This window comes from Euleptes europaea, chromosome 14 (genome assembly GCF_029931775.1).
Source record: "Euleptes europaea isolate rEulEur1 chromosome 14, rEulEur1.hap1, whole genome shotgun sequence".
NCBI classification, from domain to species: Eukaryota; Metazoa; Chordata; class Lepidosauria; order Squamata; family Sphaerodactylidae; genus Euleptes; species Euleptes europaea.
This window is the reverse complement of record NC_079325.1, coordinates 38,104,737-38,130,855: the sequence shown is the minus strand read 5'-3', so window position 1 is coordinate 38,130,855 and position 26,119 is coordinate 38,104,737. Positions and strand designations below refer to the sequence as shown.

General features: G+C 45.3%; 1 protein-coding gene and 1 non-coding gene across 2 annotated transcripts in view; both read left to right on the top strand.

Annotated features, from left to right (window-relative positions):
- The window catches only part of EXD3 (exonuclease 3'-5' domain containing 3), a 156,435-nt gene that overhangs the window by 79,249 nt on the left and 51,067 nt on the right, over window positions 1–26,119 (top strand). The gene's annotated exons all lie outside the window — the stretch shown is intronic.
- Window positions 8,193–8,265, top strand: TRNAG-GCC (transfer RNA glycine (anticodon GCC)). Its single transcript has one exon. It is a non-coding gene; the product is annotated as a tRNA-Gly (tRNA).

Here is a 26,119-nt window from a genome sequence, read left to right as displayed (position 1 = left end):
AGGTGTTCCTTCTACGAGGAAGCTCGTTGTAAGCTAATCATTCCCCTGCTCAGCCAAATTGCAGTCTGCTCAGATGAAGGGAGAATTAAGAATCTCCTCTGGGAAGGGAATGCCCAGATGGCAAAACAGGTAGCCAAATTTTGTGCAATAGCATGTAAAGTTTGACTCCTAATGTTGGGCAACTGCAATTAGATTAAATAACAATTTGGTCAATTTTATTCTATTATAAATTATTTGGAAATTTTAATTAGGAATGTTTTTGGTTGAACGGCTATAATTTTTTTACCTTTTGTATAAATGACACATGTGTTTTACTGGCTTATGCTGTAATAATAAATCTGAATCTGATTAAATTGGACTCCTGTTTGTCCACTCAAGGCGTGTACCTTGTGCACTGAGATGGGCCTTTTGAATCAGCCTAGCTGTGCCTTTGGTTTGAATTGTCTTAACATCCGAGTTGGCGCTGAGACAAGAATGCCAGTGCAGAAAGTATAAGTGGATGTGAGGGACATTGGGGGTGGGGGGGCTCTCCTGTTTCAATGGTGAGGAAAGGCGAGGCTCAGCCCTCAAGGTTACGTCCTCAGAGCTCCCCTGGCCCCAGTTCAAAAAGCGTGAGAGAGAAGCAGACACAATAACACCTACGTCAGCTCTCGGAGTCACTTCCTCCCTGAATTTGAGGGGCTTTGTGTGGACACCAAGGGGGGGAGTTGAACAAGGATTAATGAGGCCAGACAGGCTCTGAGTTTACAAGGAGAAGGCTTGAAAATGTCCCAAAATATTTTGTCTGCAGTGCCGAAGCCAGGTTTTTGAGGGCTTTTGGCTGGAAGGAAGCATATGTCATGGGCAATGATTAATGAAGAGATGCGACAGGCAGCCTCCTCTAAGGGCAGACCGTTCTTTTGCATCTCTGTGGGAGTGATTAAATAATCACACCTAATGCAGAAATCGGAACAGAACCGCACACTTCCTGTGGAGGCTGACTGGTGGGGGTCATGGTCAGAAGAGTAAATCATGCAGTGATGCAGCAAGCCGGACTCTTCTATAAATACGTGTTTTAGGCTTGCAGGAGCTCTTAATTATTAAAGGAATTATTTCTCATGACACTCAGGAATCACTGGTATAGGAATATGCCAGCTTTAGGATTTCACAGAACGTTTCTCAGTTGGCAGAACTCGGGTGTAAGTTGAAAAAATTAAGTTGTCTTGTACATTACAGTCTTCTCACACAGCCGTATCTCTTCAGAATGCAAAGATAGGTTGGACAGTGTTTGTCTGAATGCTTCAGTCTCCTCCTGTGCAAGAAGCTTCCATGTCCTAGCCAAGGTAGTTCCACAGTTGTTTGCTGGGAGGCAGCGTGGTGTAGTGGTTAAGAGCGGTGGTTTGGAGTGGTGGACTCTGATCTGGAGAACCGGGTTTGATTCCCCATTCCTCCACATGAGCGGGGGATACTAATCTGGTAAACCAGGTTGGTTTCCCCACTCCTACACATGAAGCCAGCTGGGTGACCATTGACTAGTCACACTCTCTCAGCCTCACCTACCTCACAGGGTGTCTGTTGTGGGGAGGGGAAGGGAAGGTGATTGTAAGCCGGTTTGATTCTTCCTTAAGTGGTAGAGAAAGTCGGCATATAAAAACCAACTCTTCTTCTTCTTTGTGTGTCCTTCTGGATTTTCCCTTCTATGGTATATTTCTTATTTTATTTATTACACTTCTGATCTTCTTTCCTTGGAGGATAGACTTTGGATTAGGGCTGCATACAATTAGCTTTGACAGTTGCACAGCATTGGATGCTCCCAGACTAATCTCTGGGCCCCGAGTATATGGTCAGCGTAAGGGAGAATGTAGGTGAAATTTTTAAAAAGCCAACGTGGTGTCTGGTGGGACCCAGAGGGGAAGGACCTGTAGCTCAGTGGTAGAGCCCATGCTTTGCATGCACCGTCACAGGGCTAGAAACTTGGTTGTTGAGTTTTGTTTTTATAATGAAAGCTGTAATTTTCAACAATCTTTAATTCTTGAACACATGAAGCTGCTTTATACTGAATCAGACCCTTGGTCCATCGAAGTCAGTATTGTCTACTCAGACCAGCAGCGGTTCTCCAGAGTCTCAGGCAGGGGTCTTTCACATCACCTACTTGCCTAGTCCCTTTAACTGGAGATGCCAGGGATTGAGCTGGAGACCTTCTGCATATCAAGCAGATGCTCTACCATTGAGCCACAGCCCCTCCTGTTTCACACAGTGGCCAACCAGTTCATCTGGAGGGCCAACAACAGGGCACAGAGACCAAAGCCTTCCTCTTCCTCCGATGTTGCCTCCCAGCACTGGGATTCAGAGGTTTACTGCCTCTGAATGTGGAGGTTCCCGTTAATCACCATGGCTAGTAGCCACTGAGAGACCTCTCCTCCATGAATCTGACTAACCGCTTTTTTAAAGCTGTCTAAACCTCATCAATCAGGGCCAGCCCAGGAACTGCTTGTTCCAGAGTTTTATTGTATTGGTTATTTAACGTGGTAATTAGCATTTTGTTATCTGTTGTGACCTGATTTGGGTCCTTTGGCAGAGAAACATAGCACACAAACATCATAAATAAATAACTGTTGCATGATGCCCAAACTAAACCAAGTAATATCCACTGCTTGGTTGTTACATCCTAGTGCAACAAGACCTAAAAATAATCTGCAAATTTACACCCAAGTGAAACACGTCCAGAATATATCATGTACAAGTATATGAATGGGGAGGGGGTATAGCAGATAAAAGGTGTTCAACTGCACAGACATAGAATGAGCAAAACCTAGTGTTGTAAGTCAAAACTATTTTGCCTTCATAATTGTGGAGTTTATAACATTTAAATCCCAGTTTATACTTCTCCCTCTCAACCCCCTACTTCATAGCCAGTAAGCTGCTTAGCTTTCTGGGCTGTATATCTCTTATTGCCCTCCAGCCCTGTTGCGGTGAGCCAGATTAACATTGTGTATGTTTCCGACCCAATAAAATCTCATTTATTAGGCTTGAAAGGATTAGCTGCCCATCGGCAAATGTCAGGAGATGTTGAGTTTTGCTGAACACACACATGCACGCACGCGGAACCGACGACAGCATAATCTCCAGCAGCGATAATGAAAATGAACAGGCATGGGGGGGGGAACCTAAAGCCCCCCCAAATGCTGCTGAGAGAGCACAGAGTGCTTTGCTGGGACTGAATGGTGAGCAGAACCCAGTGTGGCCAGACATGGAAAGGATGTTTATCTTGCACATTCTGACACTGGTGATGTCATGCTTCCTCTTTGGGAAAGGTGTGCACCCTTGTCCCACCCATTGAGCACTGGCTCCGTTGTGCCCTGTCCCAGTGAACATTGGCTTGGATGTGGGGCTTAATTTGAGCCAGGGCTCAGTTTGGCCCCATAATTCTCCTTTTCAGTGCCAGAGAGCAGATAAAAATATATGTCATGATGATTGAGAAGGGAGTGTCAGGTATATAACATGCCACTCTGCTTTGCTGCTTCACTGTTCAGACCTCAAAACCCACCTATTCCGGCATTCTGTGAATCCTGCCAGAATCCTGTGAATCCTGAATCACAGATCTGGGTATTCACTTGCTGAGCATACTGGTTCTGGCTTCTCATTTATTTTTGGTTTCTGGGGGCTTGGGGGTATACTGGCTCTGGGCAGGGAGGTTTCATTTACCTACAATGACTTAAGAGGCGTTTCAGTCCTGTTCTTTGAGTTTGTCTACCCACCCCCTTTCTAATCTGAATTAGTGGTCCATTGTCACATTTTGTACTTGTGAATTCACAGCTGAGCTGTGATAGGTGGAAGAAGAATTTTTTTTCAATAATATGTGCATAAATACTGTAGGTGAACAGCAAAATTGGATTGGGCAGGTGCAGAATTTTACATTATTTTCCCATGGAGATAACATGCCAGTTCTATTCAGATTGCTTTTCTTTTCCCCTGACTGTGGTAAACTCTCAAATATTTCTCCTTGAACAAAGGAATCCACCTTTTAGTGTTTACAGCTGACATTTCTGAAATCTAAAGATGGCTTGACTGTGCATAAACCATGGACTTGGGGCCTAGATCCCTGAATACTTGGCTCACTGGAAGATTTTTTTGCTCTTCAGTGGCTGAAGGAGCTGTAACTTAGAGTTAAGCCACCTCTAGAGCTGGTTGTTGTCCCCTTTTAGCTGAGGCATTGCTTATGAATTTCCTGGTGCTGTGCTGGGATTTTGTTCCCAGTCACTTAGGGCTGCTGGCAGTTGAGCCAGAGAGGAAGCGCTTGTAAGTAAACACCGGTGCTGTGGGATCAGTAGTTGGGAAGTCCAACGCAGGGCTGCAGGCGGATGCTGTCTCCCGACCGCTCTTTCTCAGACATGCTGTTTCCTGCTAGAGGAAGAGATGCTCCTGTGCTGTGCTTTGGACTCTCTTGCTTTCTCCATTCATCAGTCCAGCTGTGCCTCCTTGATGACTTTCCCTTCCCAAGATGGCCCGGTTTCTGCCCTCTCTCACAGGCATGGTAATTTCCATGAAGTCCATTGAGCATGCAAGCAAGGGGAGTTTGCTGCCGGCAGATGCATCATTTACTTGAGGAATAGGGGATGGGGTAATGGCCACTACCGAGATGGCTAGAAAAAAGGAATTAGAGAACTTAATAGAAGAGAGGTTTATTATTTGTTGACTACGACAGCAAACTACAGCCTCTATGTGCAGATGCAGTGTACCTCTGAACACAAGATGCCAGGACAAACAGGGAACTGCTGTTGCCTTTGTGCTCTGCTTGTGAAGTTCATAGAGGCACCTGTCCAACTGTGATCACAAACAGAATGCTGGATTAGGCAGACTTTATGAACTAATCCAGCAAGGTGGTTTGTGTGGTATTATGGTAGAGTCTGATCTTTTAACTGCATACCCTCTGGGCCAAATCTGGCTCTCTGAGGAATGGCCATCTGGTCCTCCAGCCAAGACGGAGGTAAAAACGGGAGGTGCCTGGAGCAGTAGGTTTTCCAGTATGCTGCCTTGGAGGGTGGGGAGTTTAGCCCACTGGTTTATTCTGCAAGTTAGCCTGGCAAAGTGTCAGACGAGTGTCACACTCTGTCAGCCTAACCTACCTCTCAAGAGTTATTGTGAGGATGGGGTGGAGAATGATGTGATAAGCAGCTTTGAATTGAGGAGAAAAACAGGGTATAAACATTAAAAAGTAAATTCCACTTAGTTCTTGTAACAGCAAAGATAGCTGCTGACCAGGGATTTGTAATATCTGGTATATTAACATGTAGCTAACATTACTTTGCATATGGCCCTGATGAGAAATGCAAATGTCTTCAGCTTTGCAAATATCCTGCTATCAACATTGTGGATCTCTCTATCACATGCAACAAAGTTTGTAACTGATTTGGTTTCCTCTCCAACCTTTTGATGAGTTCTGTGCATCCCTAAAGCTTGTAGTCTCCTATACCAATATGCATAAGAGGTTCCATATAAGATATAATAGTGTATGCTTGGATCTTCTGTAGGAAAATCTTGTTTCCTGTCCTGCATGGGGAGGGTGCTTTAAGGTCCATTCGAATGGGTAATTCTTTTGATCCCCCCCTTTTGTAGAGGAGTCCTGGCAACACAAGATATTCTTATAGATGGCTCCTCCAACAAAGAAATTAAATATACTGACAGAGGGCAGGTCCATTGATAGTCCTGAAAGCTAAATGGAGCCTCTGCATTCAGAGGCAGTCAACCTTCAAATGTCTGGTGCTGGGGGGAAACAGCAGGGGAAGACTTTTGCCTTTGTATAATGCTTGCAAACTTCCTAGAGGCACCTTACTGGCTAATTTTAGAAGCAGGAGGAGGTTGAGCTAGATGGACTTTGGATCCAATATAGTTGGTCTCTATGTTCAAAACTGGAGGTACTAGTGCAGGCTTCCTCAATTCCTGGCATGGTTAAACTTGGTTTGGGAGTCTGCTTATAAAGTCTCTGACTCTCTCTGCCAGCTATCTCTCTTCTTGTTAGGACGTGTCCTTTTGGCTGCAGGATATATTCCCTGTTAGCAAAATTTAATTCCAGATCAAGGACAATTGAAATAGGGAAAACAGGAATGCAGTGTTTAAGGTAGGCTTGTGGGTAGATTTTTTCAAATTAGGGGTTTGTTATCTTTCTAGGGAAATGATAGAAAGGCATTGATGTTGGAGCAGTTTGAGCCCTTAAATTGCGATGCTTTCCACAAACTAGATCAGGCCCCAATCCATGTAATGCTGCCATATACCAATTCAGACCACTTGTCTAATTCAGTATTAGCTACTTCAAGTAGCAGCGGTTCTCTAAGATCTCAGGCACAGACAAGCCTTTCCTGCTTCCTGTCCCTGGTGACTTTGGTGTCTCAGGGAGGGGCAGGTTTGATTTCTTCCCCTCTCCTCTTGATGGTAGCATGTGTTCTTTGTCCCATAGAACTTTCTGGGGTGTGTGTGCTGAAAATCACACTTGTTCCTATCTTCACATCCCCATCTTGAGCTCCATTTCTTGGTCATACTACAGCTGATTTCAGTTGTTACATCCCTACTTGGTATATTCCTGGGAAAGCATACTATGTGTGATCCTCTCAATGTGGTTGTGAACACACATGAACACATGAAGCTGCCTTACACTGAATCAGACCCCAGGTCCATCAAAGTCAGTATTGTCTACTCAGACCAGCAGCGGCTCTCCAGGGTCTCAGGCTGAGGTCTTTCACATCACCTCCTTGCCTAGTCCCTTTAACTGGAGATGCTGAGGATTGAACCTGGGATCTTCTGCATGCCAAGCAGATGCTCTACCACTGAGCCACATGCTTTGTTATCACAACCAGCAATCCAAGTTTTTTGTGCTTATGATGCACTGAAGTTTGAAAATACATGCATTGCCATATTCATACCAAATAGTGATCACACACGTATTGGGAGGATCATGGTTAGCATACTCACCTGGTACACATGGTAGCAGGGCCAAAAATGTAATGACTGAAAAGGCTTAGGGTGTAATGGGATACCAGGTGTTTATATAGGAAGACAGAGGAAGAGGTTAAGGAGACAGTAAAGCAAAATGCTACAAAGCTGGCTGGGTGATCCCAGCCAAAGTAAAGACTCTCAGCTGTATCCCTCTCTCACAGGTTTGCTGTCAGGGCAGATCCACACGTGGACTCTTTTAAGAAAGGGCTAGGTGCAAGAGTGGTGAGAGATGCCTGCCTCCATATGTTGGGTCAGAAGCTGCATTTGTCCCGGGTACCCTCTCTCATTCTCTTCCACAGGGCTCTCCCAGGTTGGCTGTTCTCCCAGTACTTTGTTGGCATCTCTCAGCTTGTGTTCCTCCCACCCTAGCCTGGGGGAGAAAAACTTTCTGTGTGATTATTCTGTGGAACTGCCAGGTGTTTGTTGCTGTGCTCAACTGGAAATTCCACCTCTGTTCATTGCTCCCAACCTTGCTGGAAATCCTTTCTCTTCCTCCCCCCAGCCCCGTCCCCTTTGTGTTTGTGGTCTCTGATACAATCCTTGTGGCACCTTAACAGGGCTGGCTGCAGGTTTGGGGGGACTCTGAGCAAGATAGCCTGCAGTGTCTTCCTCCCCACCCCATTAAGCATACCACTCCATCATGCACGCTGTCTTGGAGGAAGGAGTCGAGTGTGTCTCTTGTTGTACTCCTTTAAGCCCCATTGGGGCCAGTAAAACTCTAAAGTGAGGGTTGCCAGATCCCTCTTTGCAACCAGCGGGAGGTTTTTGGGGCGGTGCTGAGGAGGGCGGGGTCTTGGAAGGGGAGGAACTTCAGTGCCATAGAGTCCAATTGTCAAAGCAGCCATTTTCTCCAGGTGAACTGATCTCTATCGGCCGAAGATCAGTTGTAATAGCAGGAGATCTCCAGCTAGTACCTGGTGGTTGGCAACCCTTTCTAAGGTGCCTCCTATTACTGGTGGGAGCAGATGGGCTGAGAATCTATGATTGGTGTGAGCTCTCTGCTGCCCCCCCCAGCTGATGCCCCACAACAACACCCAACCTTGATGCCAGCCCTGCACCTTTTGTCTAAGAGCAAAAGAGTCTTGTGGGACCTTATAGATGAACACACTTTATTGTAGCACAAGTGTTCACCAGTCATAGCCTGCTTTGTTGGAGGAATGAGTATATGCACTTGAAGTTGGCTGCTGACAGCTTCTGCCCAATAAAACCCATTAGTCTTTAAGAGGGACTGTGGCTCAGTGGTAGAGCCTCTGCTTGCCATGCAGAAGGTCCCAGGTTCAATCCCTGGCATCTCTAGTTAAAGGGACTAGGCAAGTGGGTGATGTCAAAGACCTCTGCCTGAGACCCTGGAGAGCCACTGCTGGTCTGAGTAGACAATACTGACTTTGATGGACCAAGGGTCTGGTTCAGTATAAGGCAGCTTCATGTGTTCATGTGTTCAAGATGCCACAGGACCCTTTTGTTGCTTTTTTGGCTACAGTACACTACCTCCCTGGAGTCTAACAAGAATGCTTCCCTATGAACTCACTTTCATGCGTCATCATTCCTTGCTAAAGAATATTGACAGAGGTGTCGACAAAGACTGCAAGTAGCCATATTTCATTGATTTAGATATTTATGCTCTGCTGTTGTCCCCAGTGGGCACCCAGAGTGGCTTAGAATTTGGTTCTCCCCTCTTCCATTTTATCATCACAATAACAACCAGTGAGGTAGGTTAGGCTGGGAGACCATGATTGTCCCAAGGTCACCCTGTGAGCTTCCCTGGCAGAGTGAGTATTTGAACCCAGGTCTCTGAGATCCATAAAATAGACCTAGATTTCTCTCCCAAATCCTCTCTCTGTGACCTTTGCTTAATATAAACTCCAGAAGACCAAGATGTTATCTGCTCAGATGTTAAATTATTCTGTTGAAGAGCTTAGCATGGTTCTTTGGTGACTCTGCCCATTGTCCCTTCCAGCCCGTTATTCCTGGATCTGGCTCCCAGAACACCTGCATTATGCCATCTCTGTTTTCCTTCAAATTCTTCCTCAAGCCCCATCTTTTCTGTAAAGCCTGTAACTTAATCCCGCAGTCCTCCCTCCCACTCAGACAGTGTAACAGAGTTTGCACAGGTTCATGTCCTGCTAATTGCTTTTGCCTCAATCTGTCATCTCAAGGTTAAGGTTTGGATTGTGCAAATTCCTGAAACCTAGCTGTTTTTCCCCCCTTGCGTGTAAAGCAATACAAGTGCCCTGTATGCTGACAGGGCTGCATCAGTAGGGTTGCCAACCTCCAGGTACTAGCTGGAGATCTCCTGCTATTACAACTGATCTCCAGCTGATGGAGATTAGTTCACCTGGAGAAAATGGCCGTTTTGGCAATTGGACTTTATGGCATTGAAGTCCCTCCCCTCGCCAAACCCTGCCCTCCTCAGGCTTCGCCCCAAAAATCTCCCACCGGAGGCGAAGAGGGACCTGGCAACTCTATGTATTAGTAATCACTGTCTGTGATCCTTCAGATCATGCTGTTAAATTCACGATAAAAGAAGTAAAATATTGAAGTGTTTACATTTTTAGGTTTAAATCTTTATTGTGTTCCATTCAGTTTGTAAACAGTAATCCACTCATTTCCTCCTTAGGTTGTTACCAAAGGCTCAGAGGTACGTCTGAATGATATGGCACATCAGGTTTAGCCAGATTGGTTTCAATCAGGTTGTGGAAGTTGGAAGGTAGCTTGCAATGACTGCTACTAAGAACTATCTAGCTGCTTAGATTTAGCGCAGCTTTTTCTTGCAGAGGAGTTGAGGTCCTGCAAGAAGTAAGGATTTTTAAAAATTGGCCTGCAGAGTAGCTATCCTGTAATACAGAGTGCAAGCTCAATTTATTGTGTCACCTGCAGGCATTTTAGTGTGTGTTTTATTTGCTTCCTTCCCAAGATGCCTGAATAGCAAAGAGTTCTGGAAAAAGTGGATTTTAGATATCCTGGGATTTGCACCTGATTCATAAAACATTAGTATGCACACGGAGAGATGGGGGCAGAAACGGCAGGCTTCTGGATTTAGTCCTGTCCGTAAACAAAAGGAAGGAAGTGGCAGAGACTGGAAATCTCTGGAAATCTTCCAAGGGGACTCCCATCCCCTACCAGGCATTTCTCAACATCCCTGTTGTAGCTGGAAATCTTCCAAGCCCCCTGCAGATGTTTTAGGCTGCTTGCAAAAGCTTGCTTTTGTGCCAGATAATATTGGTGAAATTATTAATTCTTGTGATTTTGCAAACAGACCACAAGAAATTAGTTCTGGGACCCATGATTTCTAAAATCCCAGTGTGTGTGCCTGCCTAAAATCTTGCTCTCTGTTTTTAAAGCTCTCATGTGTTGGGTGGCACTCAGTGGCAATGAAAAGGCACTCTGCGCATGCTCAGAAACATCCCCATCTGCATGAATGCTGGAAATATTCCAGCATTAATGCAGATTGGGTACATGCTTGTTATGCTAATACATAGACTGGGTATATGCCTGTTACTTGTGGTGGCTGCCAGGTGTCCAGCCTCACAAGTAACGTTACTTTTCAGTAAAAATCAATAGTGTGCAATGTTATGGTCAGATTTCAAAGGAACAGTTCCTTCCTTTGCTACAATCTGGCCTAGCTGCAACTCTCAGCATTTTGTGGTGCATGACAATATTTGTACAATGCGGCCTACCGGCTGTTTTTGGTGGGTAAGTCCTATTTTACCCCATTGCTACAGCTGCCCAGGCAAACCAGCATGAAGCTGGTCCCAAGTCTTTTCCTGGTCTCATTAGCACAAAGAAGAAGCTGAGGGGAGAGCAGCTGTGGTTCAGTGGCTGAGCTAGAAAGTCCCTAGTTCCAATTTTGCCTCTGCCGTGAAGTGAGGCAGGCTCCAGTTCCCTCCATTTGAACCTTCCATCAGCAGGATATGGGGATAATACTGACTTACCTTGAAAACCCTACGGGGTCACCATAAATCAGCTGTGACTTGACAGCATTTTACACACACGCTGACTTACCTTACGGGGCTGCTATAAGCATAGCAACAAACCCTGCAGCTTCCAACTGGTTATCTACAAGGCTATCGGAAGATAGGAACCAGCTAGGCACCCTGGATCCAGCTTGGATGAGAATCCCCTCCTTAACTAACATTTGGCATTGAACTTCAGTAGTCCTTTGGATCAGGTTCTGGTTACCATGAAGCTGCGTTTGTATCCAGCTTTTAGCTGAGAAGTGGGATGATGATGATGATTTTCATTTATAGTCCATCTTTCTCACTAAAACCCAAGGCAGATTACAAGAATGATTAAAAAAAAAAAAAACCTTTTCAGTCAGTCAGTAAACAGATTACAAAATATGATAAGGCAATCAGTGGCTAGTTGTACAAAATATGATCACATTTGACTCTAACAGCGAAGCTTCCTAGTAAGACAAAATAATGCAGTTGGGCTGGGATTGTAGAATGGGGAAAAAACAATACATGCAAACATATCTGTTTAAGGCAACAAGGCAGTGTAGCACACAAATGACAGGCAACGACTGTGGGAAATTCTTTACTCCTTGAGCTGAACTATCACTCCATGGCTTTATTTCTTCTACAAGAATGCCCGCCAGATCAATTCTGTTTTGCGGATTATGTGAAATGATGGAGGTGTGAGGGGCCTTCCTAATAGACTCAGGTAAACAATTCCACAATGTGCGAGCTGCCACAGAGAACATGAACGGGATAAAAATCTAATAAATAACAAGTACAGCTATTTCACACGGTGGGGTGGGGTGGGCAATATAATTTTCTTGCTGCAGCTGCTGAAAGCATTTTTCCCCTAGCCTGTCCCTCTTGAACCACAGGAAATTGAGGGCATAATTGCTGTTTGGATTCAGTCCCAGAATGAAAATGGTTCCGTCATTCCTTATCAGAGATTCTTCTTGGCCGAGACCAACACCCCAACCGTCTTATCTCCATCTTCAGGCAGGAGGGGGGCTTCCCGTCATGATTTTAAACAGCTTATTAGGAAGCCTTCATTAGAGGAGGAGACCTGGGAGTAGACATAAATTAAGATGTGGAAACATACAGCTCAGCTGTACTCCCCTACCTGTTTCCTGCTAATAGACTTAAGGAGAAAAGGTTCCCAGGAGGATGTGAGCTCAAGATCTCTTTTGTATCCCTTTGCAAGACAAATTAACTTTCTGGCTGGCAGAATTTTGTGGAGGGGAGCTGTGATTTTGCATGAACACACAAAAGAAGCATAGGCTACGGTTATGAAGACAAAGTCATAAGTACATAAGAAGAGCCTTTCGGGATCAGACTGGTGGTCCATCTAGTTCAGCATCCTGTTTGATACATCAGTCAACCGTTTGCCCTGGAGGGCAACAAACAGGGCATATAGTCCAAGGCCTTCCCCTGATGTTGATGTTCTCCTAGCATTCAGAATTTTACTGCCTCTGGATGTGGAAGTTCCTTGATGGAGCTTTCCTCCATGAATTGTCTAAACCCCTTTTAAAGTTATCTGTGCTACTGGCCATCATTACATCCACTGGCAGTTAATGGCACAATTTAACTGCTTTGAGTATTTTCCTTTTCCCCCCATACTGAATGCATTGCCATGTGACTTCACTGGGTGCTCCGAGTTCTCTCTACCCACTTCTCCTACCCCATGCATGATTATATAAACCTCCATCATGTCCCCCTTTTTAGTTGTCTTTTTTTTCTAAACTGAAAAGTCAATTGCCCTTACTTTAAAAAAAGTAGATTTCTAACCCTCAGTAGCCAGGAAGATATACACGAAAGCATCTGGACAGGGCCTGATGAAACATCTGCAGGTGGGGAGGCTGAATTAAAGTTGTGGGGCGAGGTTTCTGCAGACCTCCTTGTGAGAACATGTGAATGGTAAGGAAGTCTGGCATGCCCTACTGAGCCCCTCCCCCTCCAGTGCATTACCTGCCCCAGTGAATTTGCAATCTAGATTTGGAGTGAGGGAGACAAGAAAGGCAGAGACTAAAGACAGGGCAGCAAATATACTTTCTTGTGGGGGATAACAGGTAAAGCAGAAGGTCTCAAAGAAAATAGGGGGGGCTAAGGAGAGAGGCGGTATCATTCTGGGAAAGAGTTCCTAGCATAGAGAGAACTTGCATGCGTTTGCACAGCAGTGGTGGAAAAGTGCCATCAAATTGCAGCCGACATGGCAAACCTGAAGGGTTTTCAAGACAAGAGACTAACACAGGTGGTTTGCCATTGCCTGCCTCTGCATCTCAACCCTGTACTTCCATGGTGGTCTCCCATCCAAATACTAACCAGGGCCAACCCTGCTGAGCTTCCAAGGTCTGACAAGATTGGGCTAGCCTCTGGCCATTCAGGTCAGGATTGTTATAGAGAGGGCTGTTGATTTGGTGGTGGACCGCCAGCTTTTTGCATGCAGAAAGTGACAGGCTGCCTCCTTAAAGGATTTCAGGTGGCAAGTTTGAGAGGAATTCCCTTTGCCTGGTTGCCTGTGACAAGTAGGCAGGTGAATGGTTGCAAGATCTTTCCCAGAAATTACTGCATTTCTTCCTTCAGGATACAAATGAATAACATAGGGGTGTGTGGGCCAGTAAAATGTGTTTGGTATAACGACTTTGGACTTACTTGCAAGGTTGATATATAACACACACATACAGGCAAATATTTATTTAATTGTTTGGTGGATTTTGGGAGCCCCTGAACCCAGAGCAGGTCAGTGAGCTAACACTGCGCATCCTCTCTGTGCATTCTCTGCAGAGCTAGATGGCAAAGGGCAGCTATTTTCAGTTCCCTGCCCTTGAACTTTCCTGTAAATGTTGAGGGAAACAGACCAAGAGTCATCCCCAGCAATGGGGGTTCATGGAAAACTGGGACCCCGGAGCTGCCTCCAATGCAATGCTATAGATATAAATGGAATGGAAAATTGCTTCAAATGAGAGAGCATTGCCTTCTGTAAAATGTTCTCACAGGCCCACTCTGGGATATTTTTTAACTCTTGATCACAGCAAAAGTGGAGTATAGGAGCAAGATTGGGGGAGAGATGCCTTAGAAGAGGAGACTGGGAGAGCCCTCCTCCCACTAACCCTGTGCCTGCTCTAATGGGCGTTTGGCCAGATTTGCACAGATAGGTCTACACCAGGGGTCTGCAACATTTTTGAGCCTTTAGGCATCTTTGGAGTTCTGACACAGGGTGGTGGGTGCAACCACAAAATGGCTGCTGCAGGAGGTAGAGCCAACCACAAAATATTAGGGGGTGAGGTTATGCCTAATGCTAATAGTAACACTTCGACAGTTCGGGCAGAAGCTCTGTTTAACAGGGTGTCTTTAAAAATTAACAAACAGTTTAAAAATATTTCCTTGCATATAAACAGCTTACCTTCAGTCACACAGCGAAGATCCTTGTGTTGTGGTGGCAGCTGCTGCTGAAGCAGTGTTTTTAAAAATCTGCACAGCCAATCAGATCTCCAGTGGCAATTTGGGAGCCCTGCCAGGCAAAAGCTCCACCTGTCCCTCCCGTAGCATTGCCAGCTCTGGGTTGGAAAATTCCTGGAGATTTGAGGGTAGAGCCTGGGAGGGTGGGGTTTGGGCAGAGGAAGGACCTCAGCAGGCGATAATGCCATAAAGTCCACTCTGCAGAGGTCCCATTTTCTCCAGAGGAACTGATTTGGAAATCAGGTGCAATTCCAGGAGATCTCCAGGCCCAACCTGGAGATTGACAACCACCTTTCTCAAAACATTTGGTGGATTCCAGGAAAGGTGTTGGTGGGTGCCATGGTGCCCATGGGCACCATGTTGGGAACCCCTGGTCTACACAAATGATTAGCCTACAACATTTTCAACTGGCTTGCCTCCTAATGCATCTTAAAAAAGGTAAAGGTCCTCTGTGCAAGCACTGGGTCATTACTGACCCATGGGATGACGTCACATCCCAACGTTTACTAGGCAGACTTTGTTTACAGGGTGGTTTGCCATTGCCTTCCCTAGTAACACATTATAGCCAATCTTAAAAGATCCTCATGGGCTGTCTATTTCCAGGTGCAAAAGTGCTGGTTCTCTTACCCTTTAAAGCCATGAAAATTCTGGAACTGGGATATTTAAAAGACCACTTGCTCCCATACAAGTGTGCATGTCAGCTAAGTTCAGCATTGGTGACCCTGCTCTGCTGGCCCCCACCTTCTGAATCATGGTGGGGACCAGAGGCAGGGCCTTTTTACTGGTGGCACCTCTCCTCAGTGGTTCATTTGGAGGCTGATTTGCTAACAGGGGATCTCTCTCTCTCTCTCTCCCTCTCCCTCCCCCCCTCTCTCCCTCTCCCTTTTTTAGTGTGTTTACTGACATGTTACAGTATAAGAGGATGCATTGTTATGAAACTTCTGCAACCACATTTGAAAGAAAGAACAGCCAAACAGTATTTTCAGTACCCTAGGCCAGCCTTCCCGAATTTAAATATTTGGCTTAAAAGAACTGATATTGAACATGATGCAAAAATATTGTGTGGGCTGTTAAAACGACTCCATAGTTGACAGTACTTGCCACATTAACAGGCAGTAGATTCATGACAGATCAAAGAAAATACTTGTTCATACAATACATTACTAACTTGTGGAACTCACTGCCACATAATACCTCTAGTTTAGATGGTTTTAAAGAGGGTTTAGGTAAATTCACAATGTCTGGGCCCATTAGTGGCACTTAGCCATGATAACTAAATGGAACCTCCACATTCACAGGCAGTATGCTGATGAATACTAATTGCTGGGGTGGGGGGTGCCATAGCAGAGAGATGCCTTGGCCTCCACGTTCCAGCCTCAGGGCTTTCCAAGGCCACTGTGGGAAACAGGATGCTGGATTAGATAGACCTCTGGTCAAATCCAGCGGGGTGGTTTTTATGTTCTTATTCTAACAGTAGCAAGGCTTTCCTGACCAAATCTGATTGTAGACCCAGAGGGGGCAATAATTAACACAGTCTTAGTACATCAAGTCTAGGAAGTTTGGAATTGCAGGGATCTCTGGGGTGGACCAGTTTGCTCTAAAGGTACCTCTGTAGGACTGAGGGAATTTGGAACGAAGGGGCAGCGCCATCCCATTGGGATACAGTCGGCCGAGAGCCCGGATCATCCATCAGGAATGTCATCCTGAAGGGGACATTCTGAGTCCCGATTTGGCATGGGAAAATATTTTATCAAAGAAACTTGGGACGATATGTGAAGAGAACAACCCCCAGATATCTAAACATGAACCCTGGAGTCTGGCTCGGCATTTGTGCTATTTTCAGTGCTTTCCCCCAATTGTTTCCACTTGTTCTGATCAGCTCCGTGCCTGATGAAATAAAGTGTGTTGGGGGGGGGGGGGGTGAGATTATCTGCCTCGGCTTCTTAACAACCGTGGAATTAACCCTCTGAGTCACATTGTCCTGGTGCGCACCCAGCTGTGAGTAGCCAGTGTGCTTGCATTGGCAGGATGCTTCGATTTAGCAAAGTGAAGTCATGTGGCAGAAAGAAAGGCCAGACTTCAGCTGCTGAGACCTGAGTTCAAATTCCTAACTCAGTGAGTAACTTGGGGGCCAGTTCCTCTGCCTTAGACTGACCGACCTCAAAAGAACATTTTTAGGATAAAGTCAGGGCAGGGGTCCACGGTCAGCATGCTAAACCGTTTGGAAGAAACACAGGTTTTAAAGAGAAAAGTAACAAAATCCTGCAACATTATATTGGAAACCTTATTGTTATATAGAGGCAGAATGAGTTGGATATAATTGATTGGTTGGTTGAAAAATTGGGGATAAGTAGGGCAGGAAAGAATCCGTTTCTTGATGGAGGAAGCCCCCTTTAAAATTTCTCTTTGTCATTTGGGGTCCTAAATCAAAAAAGCACAAAAGCCAGAACTTGAACAGTTTTCACATTGGTCTCTTCCCCTCTCCCCAGCCCTTTCCCAGACTTTCTCTCCCTTTTTTCTGATAGCAAGGCCCTGAAGAACAAGGCTGCCTCCCCTGATAGACCTCATTCCCACACTCATAATTGCTGGGTCAGGAGAGACACAAAAGACGCTGCTGTGCTCTGGGGACAGAGGGGAGAGGGAGGAAGGCTGGGGGAGGGGTCCGCTTTATTTCCAGGCTGGCTCTGCTGGTGTTACCTCATTGCTCTCTCACCGACAGTGACCTCCAGTTTCTCGCTGGCTAATCCCCCTCGCCAAACTCTCATCCTTGATTACCATGTCACCCTCCTTCCCACAAGGGTCTGGCTGTACATGTTCTCTGGCAGCTCTCTGCCATTAATTATTATTTGTATGATGGTGTGCCATATATAGTAAGTAGTACATTGTAAGTAGAAGTGGCCCATCTGTGAAGCAAAATCAGGCCCCTGCCTCATCTGCTGGAATCCGGAGAGACTGAATGGGAGACAAACCCAGTCCCTAAGCTCTGAGTCCTTGCCCCTATTTCATGGAGACCAGCCAGTAGGACCACGCAGCGTGGCAACTCTGTTCTATGCTTTCTGTCTGCTGTATTCCTTCATCCTGCCTTTGCCTGACCTGTGCAGTTTGACGAACCACAGCAAGTTTTGTTCCTTTTGGCTTCAGCTTTGCAAGGAAAACACAAATTGTCCTACAGTTTCCTATCAAAATTTTAAAATGAACTTCACCAGAATATGATTGCCAGGTAGCACATGATAGTCCATTAGTGTTCTTGCAAGTGTATTTGTTCGGCTATATGTGTGTCAGAGTTTTATCCACCCTGCAGTTGGGGAGATTTAACTTCTGGAAATCACATGAACACATGAAGCTGCCTCATACTGAATTAGACCCTTGGTCCATCAAAGTCAGTATTGACTACTCAGACTGGCAGCGGCTCTCCAGGGTCTCAGGTTGAGGTCTTTCACATCACCTACTCGCCTAGTCCCTTTAACTGGAGATGCCGGGGATTGAACCTGGGACCTTCTGCATGCCAAGCAGATGCTCTACCGCTTAGCCACAGCCCCACCCTAGATACTAGGGAGGGAGCTGAACAATCCAGTGTTGTACGTCACTTTGGGTCCCTGATGAGGAGAAAAGTGGGGTGTAAATATCTACAGTAAATTAAACGCTCACCAGTAACATTTTAACAAGGCATCCTCAAAAGGAAAAAAATGGGACAGTGATTTATTAGTCATGGGTACCAGAAGATAGGATCTATTCGTGGTATATAGGGCTATCTGGAGTGGATGTGGGGAGGGTGCCATTTGGATTTTCTACCTCCAGGCACCAAAATATTTTGCAATACCCCCAAGTAAAATGTGGACTCAAAGCCTGGACGATCCCCAACAGTTTTCACTAAAACTGTTTGTTTTAAAGCAAGTTTCTAGCCCTTTAATGCTGTGATGAGAAGCATGAAAGTATATGGGCAATGCCTGCTAAACTCTTTTTTTATTAAAGCAAGTTTCTGTTTCTCATGACTCAGAATACATTGTTAGGATAATGCCTTGCAAAATATTTCTTTTAAAAAGCAGGTTTCTACCCTTCCTGCAGCAGGAAAATATGAATTCTATAGACTGTGTAAAATATGTAAATTAAGCATTTGGCATCATGCCTGCTACTTTGCATATTCTGTTTTTGGTAGTCTTAGGAGAGATCAAACACCTGTGCAGAGCTCCTAAGCCCCGTCCCCTGACCATCAACAATCATGTTCAGCCCCTACCATGCAAGCATTGCCCATACATAATGAAGCTTATTTTAGTAGGCTTAGAAACTAGAAACTTGCTTTGTAATAACAATATGCAACCATAAACAATTATTCCCAGTATACTGAATGTATCCATAACATTATTCATATCAATACTTGTTGGCTGAGTCAAGTAATTCCTACCATCCTGATTATATCAGCCGAATCATCCTCTTTCACCTTGGGCCGCTTTTATTTAAGAAATAAATAAAATCAGAGCAAAGACAACTAGCTGGGATCTGCTCATTTAAATTGTGTCTGCTGTAAACCTCTCTTTATAGGTGACCTCATAAACCCCTCTAAATGACACCCAGATCTTTTTGTTATCTGCTCACCCTTCCCCTGGAAGTTTTTATGGCTCTGTGGACGCAGTTTTATAGCATTCGTAATATGTCAAAGAGAAGGACATTCTGAAGGAAGGCAGCCCATCAAAAGATGGAGGTGTATCCAACAGCCAGTATACTATCAGAATTAGAGAGTACAACTGTTCCTGGAATGGACAACTTTAGGCTGCAGGTATGTATGTGCTGGCGATTCACTAGCTCATGCTCTTATGGAATGCCGCTTTTATGAAGAACTTAGATCACATTATCTCTCTCCCCTTTTAATATTTAAATCTAATGCCTCTGTGTCCAATATAATGCCTTTTTTATTGACAGGGATCCCAAGACTACATTGTCAGTGGCAAGATTTATCTCAGTCCTTATATCCCTCAAACATTAGATTTAAAATTACGCTGCTCAAGATCAATGGATCAAGGAGCTTCTAAGGGATAAAAGGGAAAAAAGGAAAGGATGTACGTGCTGGCAGGTTATTCCATGCTTAAATACTCTTCTTGGGACGGGAGAGCTTCCTTCACATAGAGGCTAGCATGTCAGGGAGAATTGTTCAGTTAAGGAAGGGGTCCCCAACATGGAGAGCATGGGCACCATGGCACCCAGCAACACCTTTCCTGGTGCCCACCAAGTTTTTTTTACAAAGTGGGCATGGTCATGTGGGGCTTTTCCCCAGCAGGGCTTCTGATTGGCTATTGGAGGTTTGATTGGCTGTTCAGATTTTTTTAAATATTGCTTTAGTGGCAGCTGCCTCTACAGCACAGGCATCTTCACTATGTGACTGAAGGTAGGCTGTTGCAGTCCTTTGGTAGCTTAGCTCCACCTCCTGCAGCAGCCCTTTGGTGGCAACCCTTTTGTTGCTTTCTGTGTCGGGGAATTTTGACTTCAGATTTCTGATGTTACCAAAGCAAGAAGGACAGACACTGTGGTGGCTCTGCGCTACTAAGGTAATGTCCAAGAAGGCCTTGAGAGAGAAGCCTCCGGACATGTTGGCACAATCTCACATGAATTGAACACATGAAGCTGCCTTACACTGAATCAGACCCTTGGTCCATCAAAGTCAGTATTGTCTATTCAAACCGGCAGGAGCTCTCCAGGGTCTCAGGCAGAGGTCTTTCACATCACCTACTTGCCTAGAGATGCCGGGGATTGAACCTGTGACCTTCTGCATGCCAAGCAGATGCTCTGCAAACTGAGCCACAGCCCCTCCCCAACTGACTGAAGTCTAAACAGTCCCCATTAGCTTTCACTATTTTTTAAAGTAAGATTCTGGTCCTTAATATTGTCGTGATTGGCCAAGCACTTCCAAGCTGAATTTCTTAAAAACATGTTTCTAGCCGTTATGGATGGGGCACAGAGTTCAGGCAATACCAGATGGAGAGAGACTGTGATGGCTGCCCTGCTCCTAAGGTAATACTCAATGAAAGTCTAAGAGCAGCTTGACTTTAAAGCATGCCTGAGGCATCCTTCCTGATGAGAATGGGAGAAGCCGCCTTGCTCAGAGTACCACAGGCGTGTCGAAAGGTGCATGCACCCCTGGTGCTGTTGGGGTGGGATGCCAAGTTGCCTCTTCTTTAAGCATCTGGAAAGCCACAGCCTTTGAGAAAAGGATTGCCCATACAGAAGCATATCTGCCTTCTGAACCACCTGCCACAATGCCACTTAGTGGAAAGCTCCAGCAAACTGCTGTACATATCCCCTGGCCAATTTATAAGCAAGCAAGATTTTAACTCTGAGCTGCATTTGTGTATGAATGAGCTCACCTGAAGGCAGTTGCAGAGTCACATGCACCAGAGGAGAACTTCTGACCTCCCTGAAGTTTCTGCACATCCTGCAACTGTCTGTTTGTGGGGGGTTTTTAGAAGGAGGTCATAAAATTACATTTAGGATGGAGGGAGACAAATTTTTGTTCCCTCTTTCATAATGGTGGCACTCGGGGTCACCCAAGGAAGTGCACTGGCAGCAGTATGGTGCATATCAAAAGGGGGGGGAGAAGGACTTCTTCACGCAACCCATGATGAATTTGCTACCACAAGGGGTAGCAATAATAGAAAATATTTTTTTAAAAGATAAAGGAATTGAGACATGGCTCAGTGGTGTTAGATCACATGGTCTTGCACGGAGAAGGATTTGGGTTTGGTCTCCAGCATCTTTAGATAGCAAGTGTTGGAAAAGCCCCTTCTTCACCTAATCTGGCCAATCAGAGCAGAGACTACAGCGTTAGAAGGAAGGATGGTCTGACTTCTCTAAAAAATAGCTTCGTACGTTCTGATTAAACACCACTGTCCAGCTCCAGAACCCTTAGTTTCAGACCTAGAATATGTATTCAAGGATGCCTCTGGGCACATGCAGAGAGCATTTTCCTCTGCATCCTAGAGAACATCTCCCAGTTCACTGGAGGATTTCCAAGAAAAAGGAGGAACGTGTTGAGGAGATGACTTGATAGTTGCAGCAGCACAGTCTTTGGGCAGGCTGCCATCACCAAGGTGTCGCCTCGCTAGTGCCCTTGCCTAATTATAGCCTCACCCTCTGGCATGCTGCTGCTCCTGTCCACAAAGTTTTGCAAGCAGCATGATTCAAACTGACAAGAGCGAGGGAGTTCAGGTTTGGGGAGATGTCCTCAGTTTGCCTCTTCTTTATCTTGTGCTGTTATAGAGGAGGGATTTGCAATATACCAGCCCAAGCCTCCTACCATGCTTCTCTGTGTGTTTGCACATATTAAATGCTATCTACTCCAATGTTTTCCATATTTCTGAGTGCGGAGGCAAACTCTGAATTAAAAGTGGGGAAGCATGCCGCACCCTTAAGATCTCAAAAGTGCTAACTTTCAGATTAAGTAGAAATAGGTATTTGTCTACTTTCAAAGCCACCCACCACCAGTATTTTTATTTGACACATTAATTTGGCCTCACCTCTTCAGTGCTCAGGGCAGTTGCTTGAGCAGAATTGCAATAGGTAACGTTCTCTGAGCTGTGTTGTTCTACTGTGTCTCTGCATCAGTAGTAATGGAATGAGCTAATCACACACTATGAAGAACGGACCCCCTCCCCAGTTTAGAAGAAGAAAAAGAGTTTTTATATGCCGACTTTCTCTACCACTTCAGGCAGAATCAAACCGGCTTACAATCGCCTTCCCTTTCCCTCCCCACAACAGATATCCTGTGAGGTAGGTGGGGCTGATAGAGGTCACCCAGCTGGCTTTGTGTGTAGGAGTGGGGAAACCAGATTAGCCTCCGCCACTCATGTGAAGGAGTGGGGGATCAAACCCGGTTCTCCAGATCAGACTCCATTGCTTCAAACCACCTCTCTTAGCCACTACACCACACTGGCTGGATTAGTGCAAAGGAAATAAACTGCATTTCTGTATTTGGAAGAGCAATACTTGCTCTGATTGGAATGAGGTGAAGCCAGAACAGTGACTCATGCAAAGATGCAACTGAAACTCTCCTCTGAGGATGAGGAATTGTGCTGCATCTCTTCATGACATGCAGTTGTCTGATCCATGCATAGGCGCAGTAGGCAGCCTCCTCTGAAAATGTGTGATTCTTTTCTCTCTCTCTCTCTCTCTCTCTCTCTCTCTCTCTCTCTCTCTCTCTCTCTCTCTCTCTCTCTCTCTCTCTCTCTCTCTCTCTCTCACTCACTCACTCACTCACTCACTCACTCACTCACTCACAATTGGATCTTGCTCCTCTCGTAGCCAGACACACACATTTATTTTGATGTAAACTGCTTAAGAGTCAATCTGGTAGGTCATCTCCTTGCTGGGTGGATACTTTGGACTTATTTATTGAACCTTTCACATTACATTTACTCATGGCATCCTAGTGTACTCCCAGTGCAGTCTGGGAATCACTGGTCTCTTCAGGCTAGCAGTAGTCTTCAAGGGGCTTGAAAAAAGGAAAATCTTTCCCTGCACCTGCTGCTGGAGGGTCTTTTAAATAGAAGTGGAACTTGAGACCATTAAGGCTGGCCCATTTAAAGATTTTTTTTTCAGAGAGGTTTTGCTTCCCGTACACCTCCACTATCATCTCTGGCAAGCAGGTTCTGCAGGTTTTTAAAATGATGCGAAAACCTGATTCAAAAGTGAGTACATACTGCTAATGATGATCCCTACTGAGCCATGTCCCTTTCCCAAGAGCACAGTTCCCTTTCAAGATGTTTAAAATTAAAGAAACTGCTTCCTTGGGTGACCTACTATAAGTCTGCCTTGTTGTCCCAGTTGTCTGGGAGACAGGTAGGCATAGAAATACTTTAAAGTAAATAAATACCTTGTGGTGCATGCTCTTTCTAAGGGATGTGGCTGAAAACTGAAGATGCTGAGGTGTCGGTTTCCTGTTAGCACCCATGCAAAGTGACACCCTCCCCCTACCCTGCATCTCTGTCCTGCTTCCCCTCTTCCCACATTTACCTCAAGCTGTGCTGAAGTCCCTTTGCTAAAACAACCTGGGTTTGGGCCCTCAAATAACTTCTTGCAAGTATGCATTAGTTTGGGGTTAAAGAAGTAGTTCCAAGCATACTTCCCTGCCACAACATTTTGCAGATGAAAACAGGAACGTGCTTACAACTCCTTTACAAAAAAACAAAACAATAACAACAAAAAACCAGCCTCTCCTGCGCCCAATATGCACCTTTATTAGACAACGTGGATGGCATTTCTTGGCCATTTACTCTGCAACACCCTGCCTGGCTCTGATTCAAAAGTTGGGATCTTGTTTGTCCCAACTTATGTTGTCAGCAGTTGACAACATAACTCCCAGTGTATGAAATGGCAGGCTGTACATTCGTGTTCATGCACGCACATTTATACACGATGGGTAGTCGTGTTAGTCTGCCGCAGTAGAAAAGAGTAGGAGTCCAGTAGCACCTTAAAGACTAACAAAATTTCTGGCAGGGGATGAGCTATCGTGAACCACAGCTCACTTCTTCAGATGCCTAAATCAGAAAGCTCATACGCTACCAGAAATTTTGCTAGTCTTTAAGGTGCTATGGGACACCTACTCTTTTCTACTGCACACGTATACATGTGTGCTAGAGTTGAGGTGCATCACCCACCATTCGTAGTTTCTAGAAACCCTGGAGAAGGAGCTGAACCTTGAAAATGACCACTTGGGCATCTCACAAAAGCAGAGTTTTAACTAGGTATTCTCCCCCCCCCCCAAATACAAAAACAGGGGAAATGATTGACCAGGGACTAGAGAGCAGGGGCTGTCCTTTGTAGTTAGGGACCTTTGGAGCATGCGTGCATCTCCAAAGAGACACAGTGACAAATGGATGCTGCAGATGGATGCTGCAGATGGTTTTGGCGTTCAGAATAACTGCTTCTGTCCTCCTGGATGGAAAGAGATGGATAAAGTGCCCCCTTGAAAGTTAACCCCTTCTATGCTTCTTTATGTGGGATCAAGGGAGCATGGGGCAGCTGTAACTTTCCCTTTTACTTAGGGGCAAAGAAAATTGATATGTTCTAACAGGTACTCAAAATATCAGCTGTAGGGAATGTTCCAAAGTTAAAAGACCTGAATATAATGCAGTATGCATTTCCATTTTACAAAACACTTCACACAATGATTACAGTAATACCTACAACAGCCCTGTAAGGCAGGGCAGTGTTATCTCTCCATCTTGCATGAGAGAGCCCTGAGGCTGAGAAAATAATGGTTTGTCCAAGGCTACCTGCTGAGTTTTGCTGTGTGTATTCCAAAATTCCATGTGAGTGCAGAAAAACAGCAGAATCCCTTGCAAGATTTAGCTTCCTGAGAGCTTACAGCATTCACTTTAAAAAATAATCAAGCCAAAGATTCTAGCCTACATTGCTGTGTGGATGCATTTGAAAGTATTAATGGAAATGGTGGGATGCTGTTTTCAGTGGCTGGGGTTGGAACCTCAGCACCCTGCCATGCTCCTTGCTCTGTCATCCCCCCAAACAACTAATAAGAATAAATTATGCAAAGAAGTTATTAATTGCAGGATACATTGTGCAAAACAAGAACTGGCGCAAATTCAGTTAAATTTGTATAAAGTTTGCAGAATTCAATTTGCCCTGGTGCAGAATTTGGTGCAGATTTACATCCCCCCCTTCCACAGTGGAATGTATACAGCCCTGTACAAATATCCCATGTCTATCCATGGCTCAGAAGCTCATTCTTACGTGGATATGCTTCTGGGTAGAGACTGCATTTTTCAAAAATGGATCAATTCTCTGGAGATCCTCTACTGATGCCGGGGTGGGGGTGGGAATAGCAGTTAAAAGTCTCCCTGTTTCACTGGAGCTAAGCTGATTCACAGGAAACACGTTTGGTGCTTTCCAGAGGAGAAGACTGGTTTTAGTGGCCAGGCCTGAAATCACTGGAGGCGTTCACTTCCTCTCCCATCGCCTTTCTCTCTGCCACCGTGACGTCAATGTTCACCCACCAGCCGAAGCCCATGGTAACTTAGCACCTGATTTGGGTCCAATGAAATAGGTTTCTGGGTTTGTGGAGAGGTTTTTAAACTGTGAGAATTAAAGCATGAGAACAGCTTTCTCTCTCTCTTATAACACTAGAACTCAGGTCAGCCAGTGAACTTGATGATGAGTAGATTCCAGGATATTTCAAAAGAGTACTTCTTCACACAACACATAGTGAACTTCACTAGAGCCAACGTGGCATTGTGGTTAAGAGCGGTGGTTTGGAGCGGTGAAGTCTGATCTGGAGAACCGGGTTTGATTCCCCACTCCTCCACATGAGCGGCGGAGGCTAATCTGGTGAACTGGATTTGTTTCCCCACTCCTACACATGAAGCCAGCTGGGTGACCTTGGGCTAGTCACAGTTCTATTAAGAGCTCTCTCATCCCCACCTATCTCACAGGGTGTCTATTGTGGGAGGGGAAAGGAAGGTGATTGTAAGCTGGTTTGATTCTTCCTTAAGTGGTAGAGAAAGTCGGCATATAAAACCCGCCTCTTCTACTACTACTACTACTATATGATGTGGTGACAGCCGCTGGCTTAGAAGCCTTTAAAAGGGGGTTGTCCCCTTTAAACCCATATGAAACCTGGTTCACTCATGCCAGGAGAATGAGGTGGTCAAATGGATTGCACCGCTGCAGAGTGCAGGTGGAGAATCACATTGTGGAATGCTCTTCCCTGTTGAAAAATCTGTGCTGTGAAAACT